General features: G+C 43.5%; 1 long non-coding RNA gene across 1 annotated transcript in view; it reads left to right on the top strand.

Moving 5' to 3' along the window:
* Nucleotides 1-1,784: 1,784 nt before the first annotated feature.
* LOC140908140 (uncharacterized) overlaps nucleotides 1,785-15,885 on the top strand; it is a 31,870-nt gene continuing 17,769 nt past the window's right edge. The window contains exons 1-3 of the long non-coding RNA XR_012157774.2: nucleotides 1,785-1,864; nucleotides 5,304-5,389; nucleotides 6,922-7,032. This is a non-coding gene — a long non-coding RNA (uncharacterized LOC140908140). The remainder of the gene's footprint in view (nucleotides 1,865-5,303; nucleotides 5,390-6,921; nucleotides 7,033-15,885) is intronic.

The following is a 15,885-nucleotide window of genomic DNA, read 5'->3' as shown; positions in this document are numbered from 1 at the left end:
CCTCTGGCTGAGTTACTGAAGTCCTCAAATCATGGTTTAATGACTTCAAGTTACAGAGAATTCACCATTTACATAGTTTAAACCTACAAGTGACCCATGCCCCATGCTGCAGAGGAAGGCAAAAAGCCTGCCAATCTGACTGGGTGAAAAATTCCTTCCTGACCCCAAATATGGCGATCGGTTCGACCCCGAGCATGTGGGCAGGACCAATCAGGCAGATACCTGGGAAAGAATTCTCTATAGTAACTCAGAGTCTTCCCCATCTAGTGTCCCGTCTCCATCTGTTGGGGATTTTTGCTCCTGGCAGTCGCTCAAAGTAAGGACTGAAGGATGTAGCCCATAGCCAAGGTCTATGGGGGAAAAAAGTGATTTCACTGGCAGTGGGTCCCAAGGTGTATGCAAAATGGCATGTGTGAGCAAACCAGATCAGATCTGAATAAACATTTCTTCCTTGTGTCTTCTGAGGTGTACTACTAGTGCTCAGAAACCAACAGACCCTTTGTTTTCCACTGCAGGGCTATAGTATATTTGTTCAGAAACAATGTAGAAGGTTCCTCAGAGGAACAAAGGTATGTGTACACTTTCTACATTGTGACCAAACAACATAAAGAGCAGTGCCTCTGGAATGTCACAGTTCAAAGGAGAACGCAGTTGGATACGTGTTCCCAAGTAATTTGCACCAAAAGGCATATCCAGAACTTGCCACCTGAGGGCTTACTACCACCCCATGTCCTCCACAGCCTGGTAAACACCCTGGAGTTTCCCCAAGTTCTGTACTATGAAGATGAACTGTTGTGAAATGCAGCTAATCCTTGATATGGAGCTGAGTGGTGGTAGTCTTGCACAAAAGGAGACTGAAAATATATTTGCATAAAGGCCCATTTGACACACACCCATTTGAGAATGAGGGCCAGGAAAAACTGAAATATGTATCTGTGGTCCTGCTAGTCACGGATTTCCTCAAGTTCTCATTTCATTCTTTGTTGCTGGGAATGGAATGTTTGTTTGATTGACAAATCACTAGATATCATTCAAATTAAAATATCTTTCAAGGGCAAAATTTTCACTCTCCCCAGGTAGGGAAGTAAGAGGGTGTAAGGAGGGTCCCTTATTTCCCAGCATGGTCTACTGTATTGCAAGGAGCAGAGTAGGGGTAGGAGGGAGAACAGCCTCTGTGAGGCTGCTACTTCCCCTTTGTAACAGGGTGATTGCTCCTTAAGGGTAGTAAGAATGAGTGGTCAGTCAGCAGCTGTTCCGTGGTGTGTCCCTTTAAGTCCTGGTACTTTTAGAGTGTATGAAGACCTAGATAAAGCAGAGGTAGTTGTTGGGAAAAGGGAGACAGCAACAGCGAAAGGATCTGAGTGCTGGGAAAGATGGTGGTGTTGTCACCAGCTGGGGAGACAGGAATACATAATTTCAAAACAAAACACAGTATAAAATGGTACAAAGATTGATTCCGAGCATTCTCATCATTTTGCCTTTCCTTGAAATCCCCTGGTTTGTGGAGACCTTCCTTTTGGCAAGGAGGCCTGGATGTAGTTCTTGCTGGATTCCGTTATCACAGTTGGCCAGAAGGCAGTCAGTCTCTTTGTGGGCTGAGGTTGTTGTTGCCACTACACACCAGCTCTTACAAGTCAGGCAGATCGAGGTCAAGCTTAGAATTTTTAGTATCCTAGGTAACATAAATAGATCTGTGCTGTGCTTTAAAGAATTGGACTCCTAGTTAAACTGTCCTTCAAGAATATAACTTCCTGTTGATGAAAAAGGTCTACAGATGATCTGAAGTCACTGAGCAGAGCAGATCTGCTACTCCACTTCATCAGAAAATAGTAAATACAGCCTTCTTTTATAATAGTATAAGCAGGTGTGTATGAACTCTCTGTGGACATTCATGATTTTCCATAGAACAGCTTTACAGGAGCCAAATTCAGGTTCCCTTCCCTCCTTGCCTATGGGGAGCTAGCAATTAGGTGGGCTAGATAACAGTAGTGTGGGACTCTGCTGAGCATTGTTGGGGCAGGGAGGATGATTAATTTATGTTGTCGCTTGGTTTGATCTAGGCTGTTTGTTTACTGGTGTATTTTAAAAAGATTTTCAAGGGCACCCAGCACAATGGATGGGTGCTTTTTCATTACGGTCGAGCACAAATGTGAATGAATGAATGAATAAATAATACAATTGGCCTGTTCCTCTGTTATTGTGAATTCATAGCTTTATACCATGTGCGCTTGTTTGTAGTCACAAGGGTTCTGATCCTGGGAGGTACTGAACAACCTGGCCTCCCACTAATGTCAGTGGGCCAAATTCTGAGGTCCTTACTCAGGGCCAGATCCCCAGCTGATGTCTGATGGACGTTGTCATAGCTTCACTGACTTCAGTGGAACTATGACAACTTACGCTAGCTGTGGATCCATCTCTCCACTTTCACTTAGTCCTTTCTCAGGGAAGACACCTATACCCGCGTAAATAGTCATTAAAAACAGAGGAAGCACCTCAGTATTTGGCCTCATGGGAGTTTTGGATGCCCTGCCCCCAGAGGACAGGGCCTACACATACCGTAAATGACATTGCTTGGTTCTTTTACCTTGTGTAAACACACTGCCAGGATCCCCTGCCCTGTGTACGCGCTGGGATGTTGTGCTCAGCTGTGTTCTCTTGCTCCATTTTATTGACATGCTGTAAAGAAGCATTTCTGTCCCTTTCCAAATGTAATTGTTGCTCCGTCTCCTGAGGGCTGCAGCTTGAAATTCTTTTTGTGTGGTGCTAACGGGGTGCATTCCTCCCTGAGTGGAAGGGCATCCCAGAGATCAGGGACAAAACCTGTCTTTCAATCTTTTAACGAGAAGAAGTGAGCAAATTCCTCCTTTTGCTCCATCTTTTCAGCCAGGGTGAGTGCTGCGCCAAGCTGGGGCTGCTGTTTGTTGACTCTCTCTCTTTCTCTCCAGCTGGAATGTACACACAGGCACACAAAAAGGGGGATCACTGCTAAACTCCTCTTCAGAGGCTGGCAATGGCGTTGTGTTCAGGCTCCAACCATTCGTAAAACTCATGTGAGGCATCTTCTAACTCACAGCAGTTATTAATTCGTAGATCTTCTCAGCTTTCTGAAAGACTGAAAACTCCCGGATCATGTCCTAGCTATCCTTATGGAAACAGGCTACTCTTTACTCTAGGGCAGGGCTTTCAGATTCATTTGGATGGGATGCCTATGCAGGTAAACTACGTGTAAAAAGGGATTAAAATATATCGCAGTTTAAAGCCATTTGCTGCTTATTATGTTGCAAATGACAATACTCCAGCCAAAAAAGTATTTCAGTATTCTACAGTAATGATTCGATGCTGTGCTGCATGCAACTGCTGAATAGTGTGACATTTCCTTTCCATAAAGACCCTTTCTTTTTCTTTCCACCAAGACTTGAAAATTAAGGGGTAGATTTTCAAAGGCACAAAGGGCAGGTGGGCACCCAGCTGCCAGTGAAAGTCAATGAGAATTGACCATGTAAGTCAATGGTTCTCATACAGGGGTATGTGTACCCCTAGGAATACACAGAGGTCTTCTGGGGGTACATCAACTCATCTAGATATTTGCCGAGTTTTACAACAGGCTACATAAAAAGCACTAGCGAAGTCAGTACAAACTAAAATTTCATACAGACAATGACTTGTTTATACTGCTCTATATACTATACACTGAAATGTAAGTACAATATTTATATTCCTGTTGATTTATTTTATAGTTATATGGTAAAAATGAGAATGAAGCAATTTTCAGTAATAGTGTGCTGTGACACTTCTGTATTTTTATGTCTGATGTTGTAAGCAGGTAGTTTTGAAGTGAGGTGAAACTTGGGGTATACAAGACAAATCAGACTCCTGAAAGGGGTACAGGAGTCTGGAAAGGTTGAGAGCCACTGATCTAAGTCACCTTTGTAAATCTCTCCCTATGTTCCATTGCTAATATATTGATTGACCTTATAGGCAACACTTGAAATCTGATGTTTGTTTCTTCTAGTACAATCACTTATACCCCAATATCCATATCTGTGTGTGCTTAACTCCCTTTTGCCCAAAGCACCTCGCTAGTTTCTATCAGCCTGGGAGTGACTGTTTTATTTTTCTGTGATTCCTCAAAACCACTAATGTCACTATATGGTCAAAGTGGCACTTGCCAAATAGGCTCTTTTGGACTTACAGGAATGAAGAACAAGATGATGAAGGGGAATACACGAGTGGATGGACAGATGGCTACCATGCCATCTTATTGCCAGGATTTTTTTGTAAGAGGGTTTGAGGGTCAAACAGGGTGGATGTACCCCAGACCTCACCCATCAGAACAGCAGAGAACTGTGACTGCCAGCAGAACTCTCATCTATCCTCTCTGTTACGGGAGTCGTCCATATTGGAAAACACTGACTGGGGGCTTGTATTTTAAAATAATAACCAGCTCCCCTCAGATTGGCTGCTCCTCCTCTCTCCTCAGCTCCCTGCTTCCAGTGTTTCCCTATAGACAGGTGTGGGGAGTGCAGAGAGAAAAGGCAATTGCTTAGGCCAATGATGTCCAGACTGCATCAGATCCCCTATTCCAAGCATAAAGTGCCGTTGCAGTAAAAGGTGATTATAAAATTGATATCTGTTGGGCTTGATCCTGCTCCCCATTGAAGTCAGTGGTCAAATTCCCATAGGCTTTTATGGAGAGCAGAATCTGGCCTCACATCTCTTTCCTGTGAGCCATATTCGGGAGTTCTAACTCTGACAGATCATGCCCTTTGGCTCTATGCCTGGAGGGACTCCTCTGTGCACAGATCTGGCTCTGGCCAGGCAGAAAGCAGGGATGAGGGTCAGCTATGTCTGCAGCAGCAGTGCACTTCACTCAGACCCTGCAGCTTCTCCCTGTGTGTGTGTGGGGAGAAAAGGAAGCCAGGTGGGAGCATGCAAGACAGGTATGGGCTTTCAGAGGCAGGCATCATCTGAGGAGCCCCAGACTGCATGACTCAGGTGCACCTTTTGAGTTCTGCTGGCCTTTCGGCAGCATGGAGATGGAAAAAGCACAACCTGTTTGTGGCACCAAAATGAGATGTCACTCAGGGCCGTGCTATTATCATTCGTATTACCATAGCGCCTAGGGGCCCCAGTCCTGGACCCGGACCCCATTTTGCTAGGTGCTGAACGAACACAGAACAATGTCACAAGGGTTGCTTGTTTCGTAGGATAATGGGTCTGTCAGTAAAGTGTGATCTCTTCTGCATAGCCAAGGTCAGAGGCTAGGAAGGAAGTTAATATTCACCATTCTGGGTTTTTTTCAGGAACTTGTTTCCACCAGAAGATTTCTAGGGTGAATGTTTTAAGTCAGACAATCCATGGAAGAGACTTATCTCATGACAGTGCTCAGGTAACTAGTTCAGTCTGAAATGCCATCTTGTGAGTGTAAAATTCTTCTCCTTCTGTGCTACTTACAGTATTTTGAACAGAATGCCAGTAAAGACTGTGCACGCCTGGTTTATGAGTGCTGGGTGCCCATCAAAGTACAGGAACTCTGGAATGTTAAGGGGTTTTCTTATCAACAACATTGGGAAACAATGGAAATGTCCTTGATGTTAGAGGATTCAGAAGAAATCTCTTCTTGTTGCTCACTAAGACTCTCTTCTTGAAATGCCCCTCTCTTCAAGTTTCTGAGTCATTTGACCAAGAATGTTTAGCTGTCATAGACTAAAAGATGAGTATAGAAAATAGCCAGCTGAATGGCATAAGAGGTTAAAAAGTTTACATTGTCATTTTTAAAAAGGGGCATTTTTAGCTCGAACACTCACCTTTTTCTTTAATAAAAGATTTGGACCTCACAGAGTAAGCGGGAAAAATCTTCAGCTTTCCTATTGCAAGCTGCCTCGACTACAGTCATCCTTCAGTGCGCAAGGTTTATTTATTAATCTGCCTTTCTAGTATTAACTTGTATGTACATAAGGCAGACCCTAACTTCACCATCATTCAAATAAGAGAGTGATTGCATGAGAAAAGGAGGAGGTTTGGCATTTGGGCCTGGTTTTCAGATCTGGTTGATTTCAGCTGAAGTTGTGAGTGCATAGTCTTTCTGAAAATCAGATTCAACTTTGCCTTTCAATTAAGCCAGTAATTTCCAAAGCACTTTAGAATGTTGCTCTGAATGCAGAGATCTCTCACTTCCTGTGATTCTGAACATTGTCCCAACCTGATGTGTTATAACATACAAGGCATAGAAAAAGCTGTTCCTGAGTGCAAAGCAAGTATCATTCTGCTACAAAAAGGGAAAGGAGTTGGCTTCACTGCTACAAGCTAAATCAAGAAAAACAACTGTTGAGGGGAGAGAGAGAGAGATGTGCTCACCCCATTAGACCTTACACAAGACTGGGAGCCAGGAACTCTTGAATTAGTATCATTATTCCATTTAAGGCACTTCTTTGGATATTTTTGTGCTGCCATTTTAGAGTCTGATCCTGCAAGGTACTGAGCATTCCCATCTTTTATTGACATTAATGGGAATTGAGGGCACTTGGCAGTTTGCAAGATCAGGTCTTTCTTACTGAAAAGCAATCCTACAAAAGGGTTTAGGACAGGAAGTGAAGGAAAACTACAGCTGGGATTAAGCATGTAATTACTTGAGCTAGAATTTGACCTAGTGCTGGGGTTTAATACTCCAACAGAAACTGCTTTATAAATTAGTACAGAGAAGTTTCAGATATTCAGCTGAGCCATCGTCTTTACAGTATCATTCAGCATGTGTTGGATATTACTGCACCACAATGTTATTTTAAACATTTATTTTTTCCCTAGCTCAGCTCTTTAAAATAAGAGATTTGTTTTGTTTAAAAAGATGGGATCTAAAATCAAACCAGGTGGAGTTTTACATTTCATGCACTTCAACACAATCTCTTTCTCCCTTCTTCCTAGGGGAGGGAGAGCTGTGAAAGATGCAAAGACTCGAGTTGTGAAAGTATTTCCGCCAGCAACAGCATCTGGCTCCTTGCAAGCTTTGCAGTACACTGGGCGGGCAGCTTTCAAGTAGGTGGAATATGGTATGTCTCATATGATCAGACTGTATGCTAACAGACTGTGCAGTTGATCTAGTCCTGTTGGACTACGCTTTCCATGGAGTCTCCCTTTTAAGTCTGACAAATTATATCCAAATGGTGAATAAGGCCCTGCACAAAGCCCTGATGCGGTGCACGGTACATGATGGGCCTTTCCTAATGTAAGATAAAGGCTTTTCATTGCCACTTCTATGTGCGAGGTCTTTAGACTGCACATTTGCTGAGAAGCTGGACTCTCTTGCCAGCATACAGCTGTCAGTGTTGCACATTTCAGAAACAGTGGGAGAAATGCAGACAAACTGTACAGCACTCTAGGTGCCTTACTTGTATACAAGCATATTTTACATCAACAGGACTTGAACCCAAAATCCCCCCCATTCAAGCCCCCGCTCTAGTTTGGAGTCCGAGAGGAAGGTGTTTGTTTCCCAGGTCCAGGCTGGAAGTGGTTGAAAGCTCTCAAGAACATCTGATCTCATGAAACTTTTACTATTCAAGATGGCCAGAATGTCATCGGATTAGATTATCTCCTGAGATCTCAGCTATTTAGGATCGAACACTTTAGACAGATTTTAGCACTGTAAAATCTGGATTTGAATAAACCTAAATCTCTAAACCTAACTGGATTTGAATACAACTTTCTCATCTCTTCCCATCTCATCTCTTTTACTGGCAGCTACGTAGCATGGTCTAGTGGATCGGGCCCTGAGCTATGACTCTAGAGACTTGGGTTCAGTTCCTAGCTCTATGATAGACTCATTGTGCAACCCTGAGTAAATCACTTAATCTACCCTGTGTTGTGGTTCCTAATCTGTAAAATGGGGATAATACTTCCCTACCTCACAGGAGTGTTGTGATTTTAACATCCATTAATGATTGGGAAGAATGCCGATATTTTGCTGAGGAGGTTAGCTAGCTAGATAATGTGTAAGTAGCTAGACAGAGTTTGGTTTTTAAGGGTAATTTCAGAAGCACTAATTTTGCATGCAATAGCTGTACTAATTCATTTCCCATCTCTTGAACTGGACTGAAGTTATGTACACATTTGTTAGTTCAGACTTGCATGCCACATCCCTGTTGATCACCTCAAGTTCACCTTGCTTAAACAAATGAACTCACACATTCTGCCAGCTTGATTTAGACAGACCCCGTCGATTCTGTGATACTGTGTTTCGCAGGAGACCAAAGGACAAGTGGTCACATGAATGATTGTTATAGGTCACAGCATAAGCAAGCTGAGCCCATTTCTCAATTGTCTCTTCATTATGAGAGATGCCTCTTGTTTCATACATACATTTACCTTCATCACAAACCTGGTGTTCTTATAAATTGATTCTTATAAATTATTTATCTCACTACCATGGAGTCCTGAAGCTGAGGTTAGAGGGAAATGTAAATATGTTAACAATGTTAACAAAATAGCTTTAAGCTTCCTGGGATCTTAGGTTTTCTTTTGTCCCTTATTTTGGGCCTGCTCCAATTAAAGTAAATGGGTGTCCTGCCACTTCTACAGAAGCAGTATCAGGCCTTGTATATATTAGGGAAATGGATATCGTTAAAACCCCTTATATGGAGGCACTGACCCCTTGCTTAGATACGTTTATCTTGTGTTAGTACCTTACCAATAGGCTTTTTAATCAATGTAAATAAACCAGTGCACTTCTCTGGTATAAACAAGTCCTGTGTCTTTGGTCCATAGTCAGACCATGGCAGGCTTAGAGGTATGGTCTTGTTCTAAACTGAGCTAAGCTGGCCTCAAGCACAAGCAAAGGAAGCTTCTGTGATGGAGGCAAATGCCTGGGTGGAATGGAAGTGAAGGAGCTGGGTGGCTGGGGGCAGTCCAATAAGCCAATAATAGCTCAAACTGGGGCAAAGGAGGAACTACATGTTGGTAACTGCAAAGGAAGAGGTGGGCGTGGGGGAAATGAACTACATATCTGTAGTAACAGGTGCAGTGGGAAGCTGTTGCATCTAATTAATCCTTTTAGCATGCAATCACCTGCTTTCCCTTGAGGGGAAATGCTTCACATTTTTCCGGCTGAATTAACTCTCGCTGTACAGACTAAGAATAGAGAAGTGTCGAGGAAATACTTTGTTGTAAAGTCTGAGCTACACAGTGTACAAACTATAATGGAAAATGGGCCTTTCGGCATGTATTTAGCAATCCACCAATTGTTCCTGAACAGTTTGAGATTTCAGAGCATGGAGACCTGCACCGCATTCATTTCCGTGCTGACAGTGGCAGGGTTAAAATACCTCACTCGTGTAATGCAGCTCTCGTCATAATACTGGATCCAAAAGTTGGGGGTAGATGGGTTGTTCCTCTGCTGATGTCCTAAATATGGGTCAGATTCTGAGGTCCTTACTTAGGTTTTAATATATACTCAGACCTGACTCAAGCATCCCCCTTTGAAGTCAATGGATGCATCTGCACTGACAAAAACAGAAACTGGAATTGACCCTGCTATACCTCTACCAGTGGCAGAAATGGTGGAAGCAGTATTGTATTGCAGACAACTCAATGGGTTGTTGTGTGTTTCTACCTCCACATTATCTAATGCTATTCAGCGCAGGCTTAGATGACATGGTGGTAAAAATGCCCAAGCCATGTCTACGTGACAGTTTCCACTTTTGGAGCAGCAGCATTAGTGAATTGTGGGGTCTCATTTTGGCCAGTGTAGATATGACTAACTGGGAGTTTGCCTGAATAACAACAGAGACAGCAAGCACCACAGGTATTGGCCCACTGGAAACACAGCTGAACCTAATATTGAAGGGCACATATTTGCTTTTCTACCGTTCGGGTGCTGAACACAGAGGGGATTTCCCCCCCAGAATTATTCCAAATATTTCAGTTTTAATGATCACTTATCTATTTGTATTCCCATAGTGTTCAAAGGCTCCGCTCAGAATTCTAACCCCATTGTGCTGGGCTCAGTACAAACTCTTTGGGTCCTTGCCCCAAAGATGTCCTTGAGGGGGAATCTGATGTGGGCCTCTTTTAAGACAAGACAAAATAGGCAGGTGTAATAAACAAATGGAGAAGGGACAAGGGTAAGAATGATAGGAACATGCTGTTACCTAGACTAACTGCATACACTGGTAGATGTTTCTGCAAGAGTCATTGTTTCTCTTAATTGTCAGGTATTAATAAAAATATCATTATGTCAGCAATCCATCAATTACTCTATTTCACATGTTCATTGGATTTCATCATTTGCCACACAAGATGTCTTTTACATGTATCTCTTTAAGAAGTATTACCCACTGTGTGTGAGTTTAAATAAAAATCATTTCACGTCCTTGCAGTTGCTGCCAAATCGCTGTGGCTAAATAAGTAAACGATTGTCACCATAGCAATTGGGTAATTAGTCACTGTAAAACCCAATGTGTTTAACTAACAACATTTGGGTAAGATCTCTCCCAGGAGGCTTGTCAAATGGATCACTGGCATCTTCTTGCAGGCAAACTACAATGCATTATTCAGCTCAGTAATGGACTCGAGCTATTTGATTGAAGTAATCTGTTTGGCCCTTTGGATTAGTAGCACACAACTCTAGGAGTGATTTTCTCTAAATGCTAACAGACAAGCTGTTGTTGTCCAGGCTGGTCTTCAGATGTGAAAAAAACAAATAGTTGGTCAAATAGTTTTATTAGACAAAGATTTAAGGGAAAGGAATGTATTTTCTTTACAACGTCTTGGTTCTACAGACTGGAAGGTCCTTTCTGCCTTACAGAAGAAATTGTGCACATTTTTAAGCCTGGTTTTGGCCAATAGGGGAACAGCACGTTTTCCCTGTCCACTCACTGTGGCACGCGGATACTGTGGGCATGAGTGTGCTACGAAAGCATAGACAGAGATGAGCCTGAACTGGCGCACAGAATTTGAGCCTCCTCCAAGTCTGGGAATGTTCACATCTGTATTATTACTATTATTTGTATTTTTAATCGCAGTGACACTTAGCAACGCCAATCAAAGGCAGGAGCGGCAGAAGCTCTCTAAAAATGGGGGGGGCCCCCACAGGCCCATTCCCACCACCTTTTCCCAAGGCCCCGCCCTAGCGCCTCCCCTTCCCCTCTCTGCCCCACCCCTGCACTGCCTCTTCCCCCCATGACCCCACCCCTCCTCACTCCTCTCTGCCTCCACCCCTCCATCAATCACCCTTATGGCTGGTAAAAAGTGGGAGGGCCATGGCCCCCTGGCCCCACCTGTTCTGGCACCCCTGATCAAAGGTCAGGCACTGTATGGAAACATAACAGAGAAGACAGGGGAAGCTGGGTGCTCCAGTGGATAGGGCACTGGACTGGGAGTCAGAAGACCTACATTTTATTCCCAGGTCTGCCACTGACCAGCTGTTTGGCTTTGGGCAATTCTGTGTCTCTGTTTCCCTTCTGCCTATTCAGATTGTAAGCTCTTCAAGGCAGGGACTGTCTTTCACTCTGTATGTGTATGGTGTCTAGCACAATGGGTCCCCAATCTTGGTTGGGCTGTAAGGCACCACTGTATTTTTAATAATAATAAAGTGTCCCTGCCCCGTGTGTCAGACAGGATGTGACTTTTCTCAGGCCCATCATCTACACGCTAGACCTAAACCAGGCCCAAGCTCCAGGGAGCAGTTGCAGCTCTAAACTTCTTGGCTGAGGCCAGCTCCAGGGCAGCCTACCCAAACCTCCTCAAGCCTTGGGGAAGTTCAGATCTGGATCCGAACACCTCAGACTGAGCCTCTGTCTAGTTATGCAAGCTAAAAACCCTACCCACTCCATTCCAGGAAGCCCAGCTAGCATCAATGGGGATTCATCTCACTTGTTGACAGCATGGTTGCAATCAGCGTGCGGGCAGGATGGAGGAGTAACAATTGTAAGTTGTTTTTCTTATATGAATAACAGCGATGAGCCTGAATTTCCTACAAGTCCAAAGGAGTTTAATCCTGTATTCTGGTTCAGCTCCATTGCTAGTTAATAATACAATATTACAGAAAAAATTTGCAGAACCCACTTTCCAAATCAGGTTGTAAATCCTGGAACCTGAAAGGAATGTACGAAGGACTCACAAAACGTCACCCTGTAAGTAATGTTTATTTACAGGGGAGGTTGAAGTCCAGCCTTCCAGCACTCCTAGAATGCACTATAACATTGGCCAAATTTCAAATGGGCAGCCATCCACACAACAGCTACATCTCTAGCACAGAACTAGCTGGGCACGCAATCACTGGGCTCCATGTTCTGCTGTTGTCATAAATTAGTAAGGACAGATGCAAGAGTCCCAGCCCAAAGAATAATCATTAAGACGTTTCACGTCTGGCAGGAGATCTAGACTGATTGGGCAGGTCAGAGCTGGCCATGCTGAAAATAGCAGCCTGAGTGTGGAAGAATGTGGTGCCTTCATACAGATAGAATTCCAGCTGCCAGGGGGGTCAACTGCACAGAACGAACTGTCTTGGGATCAGTGGCACATAGTGCCTGAAATCTGGGGGAGGAGATGCATACAAAGAATGGACTTTAATGTTGGAGTATCCAGCTACCTTCAAATAAAGATGCAGTTGCAAAGCCCTGGAAAGAAGGTGTAAGGCACTACTACTGGGACTGAATCAGAGGGAGAAAAGATGCCCCCACTCCTGAAAATGTAGTGGCAAAAGAAATGTGCCAGATTTCCTTTTACTTTATCTTCATGCTCAGACACAGCTCCTTCTCTTCTCTCTCTCTCCTTGACCCTCATCTTCCAGGGGTCCTCACTCTCCAGAACTGTGGTGTCATCCTTGACTTTGAAGCCTTTTCTCCTCCCAAAGTCCCATGTGTATAAAACTGCCTCTTACCAACCCTGCAACATTGTCCATGGACAACACTGCCTCAACTCCAGCTCTGCAAAAATCCTCATCCATGCCCATTTCTCTTCTCACCATGGACCCTGGTAATTCTTTAGCTGATGCTAGCATGGTTTCAACCATAATGTGGACAGGGCCTCCAAGGATCAGTCCCTTGCAACCTTTTGAATTAAAGAGTTGTCTGCAGAATAAACCCTCCTAACATTTGGGAACAAATTCCAGGAAAGTGGGACATGAATATTAAGTCTTTCTAGAGGCTGGCACTTGAACAAACTGTCAGTCACTAGTCAACGGAAAGCAAATTTTTGTTCTGAAGATTTCTGTTTGCCAGAAACTGAGAATGAGAGACAGCGGATGGATCACTTGATGATTACCTGTTCTGTTCATTCCCTCTGGGGCACCGGGCACTGGCCACTGTCGGAAGACAGGATACTGGGCTAGGTGGACCCTTGGTCTGACCCAGTAGGGCCGTTCTTATGTTTTTTATCTAATGTGCCTTAACATCTCAGGTGAGGTTAATGCTTCACCTATAATAACATTGGGCTATGTCACAGAGTGGACTGGACCCTTTAAGAGGAAGCTGTGGTGGAGAGTGAGAAAGGCTCCTGCAGGGAAGACAGCAGGGAGTTTGGGGACAGTACCTCAGGGAGAAGGGTCTCTGCCCAATTTAAGGCTCAGGGGGAAGCTATTTTGTGTTTATTTTTAACTCCTTGCTAATAAAACCAGATCCTAAGAAGGGTTGTTACTGCATGGAGAGAAGACTTTCGGTGAGTCATTGAGGCGTTCAAGGAGGGAAACTGGGGCAAGGTGCCACAGAGCCACCCCAGGCCATGAGTCAGTGCTCAGGTGGCAGCTGGCCCTCTGACAAACTAAAATTTATTCCTGGTGTAACTTGAAGAAAGTATAGGTTGGAATTTGGGAAGAATTTGGCCCTTTCAAACACAATCCATTAAAGATTCTTTAGAACCAACATCCTCTCCCTTCTATCCACTATAAAACAGCTTAGATTAAAATTTATTTTGACGAGGCTTTAAAATGGTGGAGAGGTCTTTATACCAGGAAGCCATTCAGGAGATCGTAGGTCGGATCTGACATTTTGACTTATTTACCATGACCGGGTGGAGATAGAAGGCCTGGTCTAAAACCCTCTGAAGTGAAGGGAAGTCTTTCCCTTGACTTCAGTGGTCTTTGGTTCAGGCCCTGAGAGAATCACAGAAGTAATTTAAAATGACATAGTAGAAACATTGACCATGTTGATCAATCCTTGTACAAACACTTCCGCTTCAGAAGGCAGCTAATCATTTGTCCTCAAACACAAGTAGTAGTTCTTGGCTCCCAATCCTGTATTCAGACCACTGATCTCTTGAATTATAGTAGTTCATTTATTTGTCAAACAGCACTCACCTGAAACAAAGACAGTCAGATAAAAGCCAGCAAGATACCAGCTGATCAGTGTGTGTGTGTCAAATGGTTACTTCGCAGCAACCTTTCCTAAGAGTTGTATACGCACACTCATCTGTAGGAACACAGTGTGCAAGTATTAGATTGGCATAACCTTCTCATTGGTTCAGCTGATGAGCTCTGGGATGTGCCATTTACAGCTTACATATTATCAAACTGAGACAACAGCATTTTGTAGCTTGGTACTTGACATTCTGATCAATTACAAAAATAAACTAGAAACATTAAAGGCACTTTACTCATTAATAACATTGTTCAATCATTAGCTAATTAATCCACACAACACCCCAGGAGGTGAGTTGTTCTCTCTATTTTACAGGTGGCGAGAGACAGCGTTTAGGGGTAGATCGTCAGGTGGTGTAAATTGTGATGGCGCCATTGATGTCACCCTATGTACATGATTGCACAATTGACTAGGTGTAATATAGGAGACGCTGACTTGCAGTGTGACCTGGGGCAGATCCTCAGTTGCTGTAAATGATCATAGCTCCGTTGTGTGGAAGAATTCCTTTCCACCCTTTCCAGGTGATCAACATGTAGTTTGAACCATGCAATACAGTAATCAGACTGCCTGCACACTTGACTGCAATTGTGAATAATGGGCCTAAAACGATCATGTCCTTTCTAAATTCCATACACAGTATTTGATATGACCTCCTGTGGCTGTGAATTCCATAGACTGAATATACAGGGTGAGAGGCAGTATTTCCACTTCTTTGTAACAAATGTATCATTTTATCTGAAAACATTTGGTTTTGGCCCAAAATTCATTTTTGCTCATTCATGATGCTTAGATTATTAAACTTCTGGTCCCATCCACAAGCTACTAGGTACTTTGTAAGCACAGGGTCTGTCCCCAAGAGCTTACAGTAACTGAAATCCTGTAGCTTGTTCTTATCAAACAAGCCTACACTTCACAGAAATGGCTTTGTCTTACTCCCATAGCCACAAAGGCAGTGTGGGAGAGACTGTCTCTCCTCATGTTGGGCGTAGCAATGTGTAGTATTACTGGATGGCTCCTGGTAGGTGGGCCAGTAGGAATAAAGGGAACTTAGCTTCTTGTCTTACCACTTCATAGAGGTGATGTAGGGTGACCAGATAGCCTGATTTTATAGGGACAGTCCCGATATTTGGGTCTTTGTCTTATATAGGTGCCTATTACCCCCCATTCCCTGTCCCAATTTTTCACACTTTCTATCTGGTCATCCTAGGGTCATGTGAGGCCTTCATTAGTGATTGTCTGTAAAGCACTTTGAGATCTTTAGATGAAAAACCCTATAGAAATGCCTAATATTATTATTGTCCTAGTATTACTGTCTCCTTTTACAGGGTTTGGTTCATAGGTATTGAGGTAACGTCTCAATGCACACATGTAACACTTTAATGCTAATGGGAGACGTGCATGTGTCTACAATATAACCTACGATAGAACAAGGAACGGTTTCACAGTATGTTGATCCTCAACAACCAAGTGTGTTTATTCCATGGTTATGGAGTAAAACTAAGAAAGAGGGACAGGATGGAAATGTGTGCAAAAAGTGCAG

Source organism: Lepidochelys kempii, chromosome 3 (genome assembly GCF_965140285.1).
Source record: "Lepidochelys kempii isolate rLepKem1 chromosome 3, rLepKem1.hap1, whole genome shotgun sequence".
NCBI lineage: Eukaryota > Metazoa > Chordata > Testudines > Cheloniidae > Lepidochelys > Lepidochelys kempii.
This window is presented reverse-complemented; position numbering and strand designations above follow the sequence as displayed.